Raw genomic sequence first — 14,062 nt, forward strand, 5'->3', positions numbered from 1 at the left:
TCGGGGGAATGCCCCAAGTTTGATGGGTTTTCAAGAAAATTTGATTTAGGCTCGAAGGGTTTGCAAATCGGTATTCTTTTGACATTGGGTTTTGATTTTGGGATTTAATCGGCCAAAGGAGGCCTTTCGATGTTCAGATTGGGAATCGATCTAGGTTACTAGAGTCCCTCTGGTACTGATTATTTTTTTTTCTCTTTTGTTTTTTTTTTTTTTCGCGGAGTTTGACGGCATTTCCAGGTAAGAGATAATGGATCTTCTTCTTTCAAGATTCTAATACGTGCTTTTGACTTTCATAGAGCGAAACTTGTTCTTTGACATCCTCCATCTATGGATTCGTACTCTCGATATCTGATGATCACTTTTCATTGTTTGCTTTTGAACTTTTCATCTCGAATTTGTTGGCTTTATGAATTTGAGAACCAAGGTCATTGATTGGAAATATGAAAGTTGTTTCCACTCTATGCCCCTTGTATAGCATATATCTTCTCACTTTCTTCATTTTCTTTGAGCTTTCCATCTATGTCTTGCCCCTGGTATCGGTTGTAGCTTTTCTAGACAATCTTCTTATTCTTGAAATAATTTTATCAATTCTTCACACTCTTTAGAGGGTAATGTATTTTCAATCGGCATTCACTGAATCAAAGTTTCAGTGCCAGTGTTTATCATTTCAATTTCATCTTTGAAAGGTTGGGATTGGCGCTCCTCCTCTCGTTCAAGTAATTGCTGTGACTCAAGTGGAGTTTCGTCAATTTTGTCCTCATTTGAAGAGGGAGTCTTATTTTAAGATCAGAAGCACACTTAAGAACAGACACAAGTGAACTTTTTGGAACTGACTGAAATTTTATTTAAACAAAAGCTATTACATCAGACGACCTATCCTGAACATGCTCAGGATTCACAACTCTAAATAAGAAAGGGAAACAGAAGATAACTTGCCTGGACTAGGCATTGACCTTTAACTGTAAGACCGGACTCAACAATTATACTGACCATGATGACTGACTCAACATAAAATAGTAAGTGACTAAAACTTTAACTGCTGCAACTGTTTGGCGTTGAAGGCTCGGCGAAGGCTGGTTCGTTCTGAACATCATCATGGCTGATACTTTCAATTTTGGACAATGATGACTGATTCGCATAGGGAAATGCCCCTAGCTCAATGATTCTGAGAGTGAACTCTGAAGGACTTAGCAAAATAATCTTGAAAAAGGTAGCCCCTAGAGGAGGAACAGACCAGGGGTACAAGCAAGATTGGATTATCTGGACCAGGCATGATCAGATCATGAGAACGCATAATCGAAAGATTGTGAGATTCTGCATCTGCCAGTTAGGGGATGGCATGAAGATACGATCGAATCGTATGACAGAAGAACGAAAGACGCACGATCAAAAGATTAGATGAGATAGCATAAGATTGCTTTCAACGGATAGATCATGAATGACTAATCCTATGAGATCTTTGAAAATTATGGGATTTATATCCTAACCCAAAGGGAAATTTATTTTTTATTTTTTTTCACATTTTATCAGTGTTACCTGAAGGCATCAACCCTAATCCTAATCTATCGGAGTGGAGAGAGAATCTCGACTCATGACTTTGTTCGTGTATCTAAGGACCGATCGTGACCATTTGAAGATGGACCACGGCCTAATCTAGACACCAATGGGTAGGATATCCTAAACTAGGCTCACACACATGATGCACATGTGTTCGTATACTACATGCATGTGTGGGTTAATCTAGGGGTAAGGCCAAGAGTTCCCTTAGCGCGAATCCCTGTTCGATATACTGTACCAGTGTCCGGCGTATCAGTACGTGAACAAGAGATCCGTTTACGTACCATAAAGGTACTAGGCTAAGGGTGGAATGCTTCTCTAGCACAGAGGCACCAGGTGATGAAATCCCAGTCAACCATGCTAGATAACACTCCGGGTTCCTAAAATAGGACGTGTGTGCACGTGAGATGCAAGAGTTTAGATGCAAGTGATGTAAGTGTGTGCAATATGTTTGCGCAATCTATGATGCCCTCAGGTTTTGTAAGGTTAAGTTCGAGTAAAATGTGATGAGAAAATAAAACAAGACAAACTAATCTAACAAGTATAGAGTTTTTATGAGCCAGTTAAATTAAATTCAAATGAATTATCTTTTGAAATTTTAATGAAGTTAGGTGGTCCCCAGCAGAGTCGCCAGACTGTGGTACCCTGATCCCGCGAGAGGGGTGTGGGGCGCGAGCCGCCGCTCTCTCTCTCTTGGTCTCTCGTATCCACGCGATTAGCGTGTGCATTTTATTATTGATTTGAATTAATCTTTCCTGTGAACTTGGGATCACTAAGGCAATCCGAATTCCACACGAAAGAGACTGACAGAGTCGCCACCTAGATGTGGGATCTAGGACCCGTAATTAACCAGAAATCTAGACTCGCTACCTGGTTACGAGAATGGAAGGTATGGGGAGTTATCCACCACATGCACCATTCTTGCCCGATAATCGGTCTTCGATTCCAAAAGCTAACTCTTTTAAATTTGTTTTAAATGGCTCATTCAACTCTATGTTAATGTGCGAACTAAGTGACATGCATCCTATGATCTAATTTCAATGTGAATCCTAAATGTGTATCTTGATTTATTAATTTGTCTGGATTCAATCTAATTGAAAGTTCTCCTAAAATTCTAATTTCATGGAAAGTCCTAAGTGATTTGATTAAGCATTTACAAGAAAATTAATATACAAAACACCACAATTTGTTTGTGGTGCCGACTCGCGGGTGGTATGCCATCAGACATCCAAGCTGCCTACGTACCCAAGCCTCACTGGGATCAGAGTCGACGTAGTTCGGTGCACCTAAGATAAGTTACATATGCCTAACTCAACTAAGACACCGACCTAGACGGGATTGACTGTTTCAACAGTTTTAGGAGAAGTTATTTAATTCAAGTTGAAGATTTTATTATCTTAGGATTTCATCTAAGATGCTATATGATTCTCATCTAAATGCAAATTGTCCCTTAGACTAATGCAGGTTAGCCTACATCCTAGTTTACTAGGCTTGTCCTAGGGAAAAACTGGATGACTAGTGTAACTTGACCTATGGCACGGTTGCTATACATAGCAAGCGTCCGTGATGAGGCTGGACTCCTAACTCTAGGACTCCCTAAAACTTAGGACACAACACGACACGACACCATTGTTCCTAAATTGGGCTCTAAGGGTTCTTACGACGGAAACCATAATCCAATGGTTCCGAGAGACACGAGATGAATCGAGATGATGAATAGTGTGAGGGAATGGGAAAGATAGAGAAAGGTGCGACTGAACTTGGGAGTGCCAAATTGCCTACGTACCCCGCGATGGGGATCAAGCCACACGTAGTTCCGCTGGGGAGGTTGCTTGGATTTTGGAAAACAGGTTTGGTATTTGGATCAGGAATCGGGTTTGTATTTGAGCATTGGACTTGAGATTCAAAAACATTGATATAGCAATGGGATTTTGGAATTGGGAATTTGCATCAAAGAATTGAGCATATTGGAATCATCAAGGGTTTGAATTTTCGGAATTCAAAGTGGGCGGGCTTATGAGATTCGGCCAAATGGATTCAGACATGCGACTCGGATTGTGTTGGGATATGACTTGGTTGGATTGGGTTAATGGTTAGGGTCAAGTGAGTCGGGTCTAAGTTAGGAGCAAACCCGAGACTAGCCATGGTCTAACTAGGAGGAAGCAGGGTACAAACCAGGGTGCGGACCAGGGTGCACCAGGGTGCGAACCAGCAGGGAACCAGGGTGCGAACCAGCAGGGAACCAGGGTGCGAACCAGCAGGGGAACCAGGGTGCAACCAGCAGGGAACCTGGGTGCAACCAGCAGCGAACCTGGGTGCAACCAGGGTCTAACCAGAGTGCGAACCAGCAGGGAACCAGGGTGCGAACCAATATCGAACCAGGGTGCGAACCAGTAGGGAACCAGGGTGCAACCAGCAGGGAAGCAGGGTGCGAACCAGTAGGGAACCAGGGTGCGAACCAGTAGGGAACCAGGGTGCAACCAGCAGGGAACCAGGGTGCGAATCAGTAGGGAACCAGGGTGCAACCAGCATCGAACCTGGGTGCAACCAGCAGCGAACCTGGGTGCAACCAGGGTCTAACCAGAGGCTAACCAGGGGGAAAACAGACCCTACATGCTTCCTAACATGGTTTTTCTTTTAAAGTAAAAGATATGCATGAAAACAGACCCTACATAGAATTGAAATAAATGCCTACCTCTTTGGAAACCCACTTTGTGTTTGATTTTTCTTTGATGGTAATTCCTTGAAGATGATTCCTGACTGCTTTTGATATATATCACCCAACGTATAAAATCACCCGATCCGGCAAGGATGGCCGAACCCTTGAAGAGATGAGGGAGAGGGATGAATTTTCTAAGAGAGGGGTTCTTTTTCTTCTTTTTGTTGGATGGTGGGATGAGAGGGTATTTATAGGAGAATGGGATAGGAGGTTAGGTGAGGTTAGGTGAGGTTAGGTAAGGTTAGGTGAGGTTAGGTGGTTAGGTGAGGTTAGGTGAGGTTAGGTGAGGTTTGGATGGTTAGGATGAGAGGAGAGGTTAGGTGAGGTTAGGTGAGGTTTGGATGGTTAGGATGAGAGGAGAGGTTAGGTGGTTTTGGATGGTTAGACCCAGGTCAAGATCTGCCATTGATCTAACGATTTACGGAAATCGGGTCTCGGAATGGAATCAGGGTTCGGGCTATGAAGTGACCCTATCTTATTTTGTCCCGATTGATGATCCGTAAAGTCAGATCAAGATATTAATGACCTAAAACATATATTAGGTTATTGTTGGTTAAAGTAAAGCAAAATGTGGGTGTCTACAGATGCCCCTCTTTGGTAGAGACGACGTAGTCATCGAATACCAAAGTTAAAATGACAGAACCATTTTGCGTAACTTTAATCGACAAAGGAACCCCCTAAACACAATGCAACCTAATATAATGCAAGACCTTAGATGAAATCCTAGAATTGGAATGCAATAAAACAAACCCGCTGCGGTGCCGCTGGCAACGAGAGAAATGGGATACCATTTTCAAATGGATTTTCGGAGGGAAAGGAATATCGCTTTTGAACAGCTTCAGAGGAAATGAGACGTCATTTTCAAATGGTCTCAGAGAGAATAATGGATGACTTTTGAAAGATTCTTAATGAAAATGCAGCATCATTTTTGAATGGGCTTGGGCAAGATAAAATACCGTATTTATACGGATTCCAAGGAAATGAGACATCATAGTTGTATGATGTTCAAAGGGTATAAGAGATCATTGTTGTATGGACTTGAAGAGAATGAAATACCGTATTTGTACGGATTCCAAGGAAATGAGACATCATAGTTGTATGATGTTCAAAGGGGATAAGAGACCATAGTTGTATGGACTCGAAGAGAATGAAATACCGTATTTGTACGGATTCCAAGGAAATGAGACATCATAGTTGTATGATATTCAAAGGGTATAAGAGACCATAGTTGTATGGACTCGAAGAGAATGAAATACCGTATTTGTACGGATTCCAAGGAAATGAGACATCATAGTTGTATGATGTTCAAAGGGTATAAGAGACCATAGTTGTATGGACTTGAAGAGAATGAAATACCGTATTTGTACGGATTCCAAGGAAATGAGACATCATAGTTGTATGATGTTCAAAGGGGATAAGAGACCATAGTTGTATGGACTCGAAGAGAATGAAATACCGTATTTGTACGGATTCCAAGGAAATGAGACATCATAGTTGTATGATGTTCAAAGGGTATAAGAGACCATAGTTGTATGGACTCGAAGAGAATGAAATACCGTATTTGTAAGGATTCCAAGGAAATGAGACATCATAGTTGTATGATGTTCAAAGGGGATAAGAGACCATAGTTGTATGGACTCGAAGAGAATGAAATACCGTATTTGTACGGATTCCAAGGAAATGAGACATCATAGATGTATGATGTTCAAAGAGGATAAGAGACCATAGTTGTATGGACTCGAAGAAAAGAGGCACCGTTCACAAACGGGCTCAAGGAGAAGACAAGACCATTCACAAATGGACTCGAGAAATGAGGCACCATTCACAAACGGGCTCAAGGAGGACGATACCATTCACAAATGGATTCGAGAAAAGAGGCGCCATTCACAAATGGGCTCAAGGATAAGACAAGACCATTCACAAATGGACTCGAGAAATGAGGCACCATTCACAAACGGGCTCAAGGAGAAGACGAGACCATTCACAAATGGACTTGAGAAATGAGGCCCCGTTCACAAACGGGCTCGAAGAATTTAGAGATTTTTTATGAACTTGAATTTGACGTAAGATTGGATTTTTTTTTATTTTTTTTTTTAATTAAGGATTTGGATTTGATAAAATTTTTTTATTTTTGGAAAATGAGGTACCGTCCGCAAACGGGCTCAAGGAGAAGATGAGACCATTCACAAATGGCCTCGAGAAAAGAGGCACCGTTCACAAACGGGCTCAAAGAGGACATGAGACCATTCACAAATGGACTCAGAGAATGAGAAACCTGTTCACAAACGGGTTCAAGGAGAAGACGAGACCATCCCCAAATGGCCTCGAGAAAAGAGGCACCGTTCACAAACGGGCTCAAAGAGGGCATGAGATTTTTCATGAACTTGAATTTGACGTAAGATTGGATTTGTTTGAATCGGGGATTGGTTTTGATAAATTTTTTATTTTTGGGAAATGAGGTACCGTCCGCAAACGGGCTCAAGGAGAAGACGAGACCATTCACAAACGGCCTCGAGAAATGAGGCACCTTTCACAGAAGGGCTCAAAGAGGACATGAGATTTTTCATGAACTTGAATTTGACGTAAGATTGGATTTGTTTGAATCGGGGATTGGATTTGATGAATTTTTATTTTTGGGAAATGAGGTACCGTCCGCAAACGGGCTCAAGGAGAAGACGAGACCATTCACAAATGGGCTCGAGAAATGAGGCACCGTTCACAAACGGGCTCGACGACACAAGATAGCTTTGATTGATGAATTCAACAATGAAAAATTTAGAGATTTTTATGAATTTGAATTTGACGTAGGATTGGATTTTTTGAATTGGGGATTGGATTTGATGAATTTTTGATTTTTTGAGAAATGAGGCACCGTCCACAAACGGGCTCAAGGAGGACATGAGACCATTCATAAATGAACTCAGAAAATGAGGCACCGTTCACAAATGGGCTCAAGGAGAAGACGAAACCATTCACAAATGGACTCGAGAGATGAGGCACCGTTCACAAACGGGCTCAAGGAGAAGACGAGGCCATTTGCAAATGGGCTCGAGAAAAGAGGTACCGTTCACAAACGGGCTCGAAGAATTTAGAGATTTTCCATGAACTTGAATTTGACGTAAGATTGGATTTGATGAATTTTTTATTTTTTTGAACTCAATGAAATCGGGGATATTATGGATCGTGCCCGACAAAGATGTTGGAAACTAGGACTTTGACGAATGATGAAACGGCAAACCTTTGGAACGAAGAACCATTACTAGCAAGAATGGATTAGGAACATTTTTATGAAACTTCAACAAGATTTTTCTCAAAGAGACTGCTGGTCTTGTCTTCTGGGGATTTTGATAACTGAAACCTTGAACAAGACATTTGAGATTGGTAATTTAGAACAACGACTCTCTTGAATATTAACATGGAAAAGCGGGATCTGCTTCTTGACAGGTGTTTAGATAAACATTTCTTGACCAGGATAACTAACCGGAAGGGAATTATGAATTTGAATGGTTCATCTTTCTGAGAAATTGGCTCAACCACCATTGCACCTGAGGTTCTTCCAAGCTTAAGGTGCCTTCCTGGGGTATGATCTTTTTACGGAAGCTGGGCTTTCTGATGTTTCTACTTCTGAATTTTTCTGAGCTGATCTTCTTTGAAATGAAGTTGTTTGACTAAATTCTCGAGCTCTTTCAGGTATAATTGCAGGGAGCTGACGAGGCCGGGCCTCCTTCACCGAGACAGTTGCATCATTTGGACATATGGATGACGATTGACTCTTTTTAAATAGAAAACTTAGATAAAAGGCACTACTCAAAGGATTGAGGAGCTCTAAAGGAGTGAACATAGAATAACAACGATTGATTAACTACACTGACAGACACAGTAATGCTTCTGACTTAGTTAACGTTTTATTTGGTAAGTCTATCCTTTCAAGGAATATTTTTTTCAATTGGTAAACACTGGACTTTTTCCTTAAAACAGTAATGCCTCAATGATTTAATTACAACTCCTAGGATTGCTTAGCTCCAATGCCCCCAGTTTTGAGGATGTCACTTGAATTTGTTTGAACTTCAATTGATCTTCAGTCCTGATACCGGCTGTAACCTTCTTATAAATTTGCTTGAACTTCAGTTGATCTTCAGTCTTGATACTGGCTGTAGCCTTCTTATAATGATTCTCTTACCGTGACCAAGTTACCTCTTCAGGGTTTTTAACTTGGCGGACCGCATTAGCCTTAACTTTTGCCTGAACCACCTTTCTAGGTTTTCGATCCAGCAGGCTATCCCCTTAGCTTTTGCCTAAGCCGCCCTTTCGGAAACTTAGCAGGGGAATGATCTTAAATTTTGCCTAGACCGCCCTTTCAGGTTTTCAGTTTAGCAGATCTTCAAACTCCGTTCTTTTTCTTATTCATCATCATTTCATTTTTTTTATTGTGTCTCGGGACCTAGCTCATTAGTTCTGAACACCAGAAGGACTTTTATAGGTAGGATAGGGCTTTTCAAAGAATGGCTTAAGGCTCAACAAAGATTTCGACCAAACCTGTGAACAGGTTGCCTCCATATCCCCATGTAGGAATTAGGACGTGTGTAGTTCAGGGCAAATGCCCCTAGTTTGAAAATAAATTGTTTGAAGGTTAATTGATTTTTCTTTTTTCTTTTCTTTCTGGAATAATTGGTTTCTCTTCTTTTGGAACTTGTCCTTCTTTTTTTTTTTTTTTTTTTTTTTTTTTTTTTTTTTTTTTTTTTGAATCGACCGAACTCGGTTTAACCGAGCTGCCTACGTACCCCAGTGTAGGGATCAGGTCTTGCGTAGTTCGGGGGAATGCCCCAAGTTTGATGGGTTTTCAAGAAAATTTGATTTAGGCTCGAAGGGTTTGCAAATCGGTATTCTTTTGACATTGGGTTTTGATTTTGGGATTTAATCGGCCAAAGGAGGCCTTTCGATGTTCAGATTGGGAATCGATCTAGGTTACTAGAGTCCCTCTGGTACTGATTATTTTTTTTTCTCTTTTGTTTTTTTTTTTTTTCGCGGAGTTTGACGGCATTTCCAGGTAAGAGATAATGGATCTTCTTCTTTCAAGATTCTAATACGTGCTTTTGACTTTCATAGAGCGAAACTTGTTCTTTGACATCCTCCATCTATGGATTCGTACTCTCGATATCTGATGATCACTTTTCATTGTTTGCTTTTGAACTTTTCATCTCGAATTTGTTGGCTTTATGAATTTGAGAACCAAGGTCATTGATTGGAAATATGAAAGTTGTTTCCACTCTATGCCCCTTGTATAGCATATATCTTCTCACTTTCTTCATTTTCTTTGAGCTTTCCATCTATGTCTTGCCCCTGGTATCGGTTGTAGCTTTTCTAGACAATCTTCTTATTCTTGAAATAATTTTATCAATTCTTCACACTCTTTAGAGGGTAATGTATTTTCAATCGGCATTCACTGAATCAAAGTTTCAGTGCCAGTGTTTATCATTTCAATTTCATCTTTGAAAGGTTGGGATTGGCGCTCCTCCTCTCGTTCAAGTAATTGCTGTGACTCAAGTGGAGTTTCGTCAATTTTGTCCTCATTTGAAGAGGGAGTCTTATTTTAAGATCAGAAGCACACTTAAGAACAGACACAAGTGAACTTTTTGGAACTGACTGAAATTTTATTTAAACAAAAGCTATTACATCAGACGACCTATCCTGAACATGCTCAGGATTCACAACTCTAAATAAGAAAGGGAAACAGAAGATAACTTGCCTGGACTAGGCATTGACCTTTAACTGTAAGACCGGACTCAACAATTATACTGACCATGATGACTGACTCAACATAAAATAGTAAGTGACTAAAACTTTAACTGCTGCAACTGTTTGGCGTTGAAGGCTCGGCGAAGGCTGGTTCGTTCTGAACATCATCATGGCTGATACTTTCAATTTTGGACAATGATGACTGATTCGCATAGGGAAATGCCCCTAGCTCAATGATTCTGAGAGTGAACTCTGAAGGACTTAGCAAAATAATCTTGAAAAAGGTAGCCCCTAGAGGAGGAACAGACCAGGGGTACAAGCAAGATTGGATTATCTGGACCAGGCATGATCAGATCATGAGAACGCATAATCGAAAGATTGTGAGATTCTGCATCTGCCAGTTAGGGGATGGCATGAAGATACGATCGAATCGTATGACAGAAGAACGAAAGACGCACGATCAAAAGATTAGATGAGATAGCATAAGATTGCTTTCAACGGATAGATCATGAATGACTAATCCTATGAGATCTTTGAAAATTATGGGATTTATATCCTAACCCAAAGGGAAATTTATTTTTTATTTTTTTTCACATTTTATCAGTGTTACCTGAAGGCATCAACCCTAATCCTAATCTATCGGAGTGGAGAGAGAATCTCGACTCATGACTTTGTTCGTGTATCTAAGGACCGATCGTGACCATTTGAAGATGGACCACGGCCTAATCTAGACACCAATGGGTAGGATATCCTAAACTAGGCTCACACACATGATGCACATGTGTTCGTATACTACATGCATGTGTGGGTTAATCTAGGGGTAAGGCCAAGAGTTCCCTTAGCGCGAATCCCTGTTCGATATACTGTACCAGTGTCCGGCGTATCAGTACGTGAACAAGAGATCCGTTTACGTACCATAAAGGTACTAGGCTAAGGGTGGAATGCTTCTCTAGCACAGAGGCACCAGGTGATGAAATCCCAGTCAACCATGCTAGATAACACTCCGGGTTCCTAAAATAGGACGTGTGTGCACGTGAGATGCAAGAGTTTAGATGCAAGTGATGTAAGTGTGTGCAATATGTTTGCGCAATCTATGATGCCCTCAGGTTTTGTAAGGTTAAGTTCGAGTAAAATGTGATGAGAAAATAAAACAAGACAAACTAATCTAACAAGTATAGAGTTTTTATGAGCCAGTTAAATTAAATTCAAATGAATTATCTTTTGAAATTTTAATGAAGTTAGGTGGTCCCCAGCAGAGTCGCCAGACTGTGGTACCCTGATCCCGCGAGAGGGGTGTGGGGCGCGAGCCGCCGCTCTCTCTCTCTTGGTCTCTCGTATCCACGCGATTAGCGTGTGCATTTTATTATTGATTTGAATTAATCTTTCCTGTGAACTTGGGATCACTAAGGCAATCCGAATTCCACACGAAAGAGACTGACAGAGTCGCCACCTAGATGTGGGATCTAGGACCCGTAATTAACCAGAAATCTAGACTCGCTACCTGGTTACGAGAATGGAAGGTATGGGGAGTTATCCACCACATGCACCATTCTTGCCCGATAATCGGTCTTCGATTCCAAAAGCTAACTCTTTTAAATTTGTTTTAAATGGCTCATTCAACTCTATGTTAATGTGCGAACTAAGTGACATGCATCCTATGATCTAATTTCAATGTGAATCCTAAATGTGTATCTTGATTTATTAATTTGTCTGGATTCAATCTAATTGAAAGTTCTCCTAAAATTCTAATTTCATGGAAAGTCCTAAGTGATTTGATTAAGCATTTACAAGAAAATTAATATACAAAACACCACAATTTGTTTGTGGTGCCGACTCGCGGGTGGTATGCCATCAGACATCCAAGCTGCCTACGTACCCAAGCCTCACTGGGATCAGAGTCGACGTAGTTCGGTGCACCTAAGATAAGTTACATATGCCTAACTCAACTAAGACACCGACCTAGACGGGATTGACTGTTTCAACAGTTTTAGGAGAAGTTATTTAATTCAAGTTGAAGATTTTATTATCTTAGGATTTCATCTAAGATGCTATATGATTCTCATCTAAATGCAAATTGTCCCTTAGACTAATGCAGGTTAGCCTACATCCTAGTTTACTAGGCTTGTCCTAGGGAAAAACTGGATGACTAGTGTAACTTGACCTATGGCACGGTTGCTATACATAGCAAGCGTCCGTGATGAGGCTGGACTCCTAACTCTAGGACTCCCTAAAACTTAGGACACAACACGACACGACACCATTGTTCCTAAATTGGGCTCTAAGGGTTCTTACGACGGAAACCATAATCCAATGGTTCCGAGAGACACGAGATGAATCGAGATGATGAATAGTGTGAGGGAATGGGAAAGATAGAGAAAGGTGCGACTGAACTTGGGAGTGCCAAATTGCCTACGTACCCCGCGATGGGGATCAAGCCACACGTAGTTCCGCTGGGGAGGTTGCTTGGATTTTGGAAAACAGGTTTGGTATTTGGATCAGGAATCGGGTTTGTATTTGAGCATTGGACTTGAGATTCAAAAACATTGATATAGCAATGGGATTTTGGAATTGGGAATTTGCATCAAAGAATTGAGCATATTGGAATCATCAAGGGTTTGAATTTTCGGAATTCAAAGTGGGCGGGCTTATGAGATTCGGCCAAATGGATTCAGACATGCGACTCGGATTGTGTTGGGATATGACTTGGTTGGATTGGGTTAATGGTTAGGGTCAAGTGAGTCGGGTCTAAGTTAGGAGCAAACCCGAGACTAGCCATGGTCTAACTAGGAGGAAGCAGGGTACAAACCAGGGTGCGGACCAGGGTGCACCAGGGTGCGAACCAGCAGGGAACCAGGGTGCGAACCAGCAGGGAACCAGGGTGCGAACCAGCAGGGGAACCAGGGTGCAACCAGCAGGGAACCTGGGTGCAACCAGCAGCGAACCTGGGTGCAACCAGGGTCTAACCAGAGTGCGAACCAGCAGGGAACCAGGGTGCGAACCAATATCGAACCAGGGTGCGAACCAGTAGGGAACCAGGGTGCAACCAGCAGGGAAGCAGGGTGCGAACCAGTAGGGAACCAGGGTGCGAACCAGTAGGGAACCAGGGTGCAACCAGCAGGGAACCAGGGTGCGAATCAGTAGGGAACCAGGGTGCAACCAGCATCGAACCTGGGTGCAACCAGCAGCGAACCTGGGTGCAACCAGGGTCTAACCAGAGGCTAACCAGGGGGAAAACAGACCCTACATGCTTCCTAACATGGTTTTTCTTTTAAAGTAAAAGATATGCATGAAAACAGACCCTACATAGAATTGAAATAAATGCCTACCTCTTTGGAAACCCACTTTGTGTTTGATTTTTCTTTGATGGTAATTCCTTGAAGATGATTCCTGACTGCTTTTGATATATATCACCCAACGTATAAAATCACCCGATCCGGCAAGGATGGCCGAACCCTTGAAGAGATGAGGGAGAGGGATGAATTTTCTAAGAGAGGGGTTCTTTTTCTTCTTTTTGTTGGATGGTGGGATGAGAGGGTATTTATAGGAGAATGGGATAGGAGGTTAGGTGAGGTTAGGTGAGGTTAGGTAAGGTTAGGTGAGGTTAGGTGGTTAGGTGAGGTTAGGTGAGGTTAGGTGAGGTTTGGATGGTTAGGATGAGAGGAGAGGTTAGGTGAGGTTAGGTGAGGTTTGGATGGTTAGGATGAGAGGAGAGGTTAGGTGGTTTTGGATGGTTAGACCCAGGTCAAGATCTGCCATTGATCTAACGATTTACGGAAATCGGGTCTCGGAATGGAATCAGGGTTCGGGCTATGAAGTGACCCTATCTTATTTTGTCCCGATTGATGATCCGTAAAGTCAGATCAAGATATTAATGACCTAAAACATATATTAGGTTATTGTTGGTTAAAGTAAAGCAAAATGTGGGTGTCTACAAGTCCATACAACTATGGTCTCTTATACCCTTGGAACATCATAGAACTATGATGTCTCATTTCCTTGGAATCCGTATAAATACGGTATTTCATTCTCTTCGAGTCCATACAACTATGG

The 14,062-nt window shown here is 41.7% G+C and overlaps 2 long non-coding RNA genes across 2 annotated transcripts; both read right to left on the minus strand.

Moving 5' to 3' along the window:
* Window positions 1–820: 820 nt before the first annotated feature.
* LOC143856815 (uncharacterized) lies at window positions 821–4,496 on the minus strand. The gene is made up of 2 exons (XR_013238372.1): window positions 4,253–4,496; window positions 821–1,320 (listed from the first exon to the last, which is right to left on the minus strand). It is a non-coding gene; the product is annotated as an uncharacterized LOC143856815 (long non-coding RNA).
* A 5,410-nt stretch (window positions 4,497–9,906) lies between these two features.
* LOC143856817 (uncharacterized) lies at window positions 9,907–13,582 on the minus strand. Its single transcript, XR_013238373.1, has 2 exons — window positions 13,339–13,582; window positions 9,907–10,406 (listed from the first exon to the last, which is right to left on the minus strand). It is a non-coding gene; the product is annotated as an uncharacterized LOC143856817 (long non-coding RNA).
* Window positions 13,583–14,062: the final 480 nt, after the last annotated feature.

This window comes from Tasmannia lanceolata, unplaced genomic scaffold (assembly GCF_043159265.1).
Source record: "Tasmannia lanceolata isolate RefF3 unplaced genomic scaffold, GAP_Taslan_0.1 ptg000023l, whole genome shotgun sequence".
In the NCBI taxonomy this organism is placed as follows: Eukaryota; Viridiplantae; Streptophyta; class Magnoliopsida; order Canellales; family Winteraceae; genus Tasmannia; species Tasmannia lanceolata.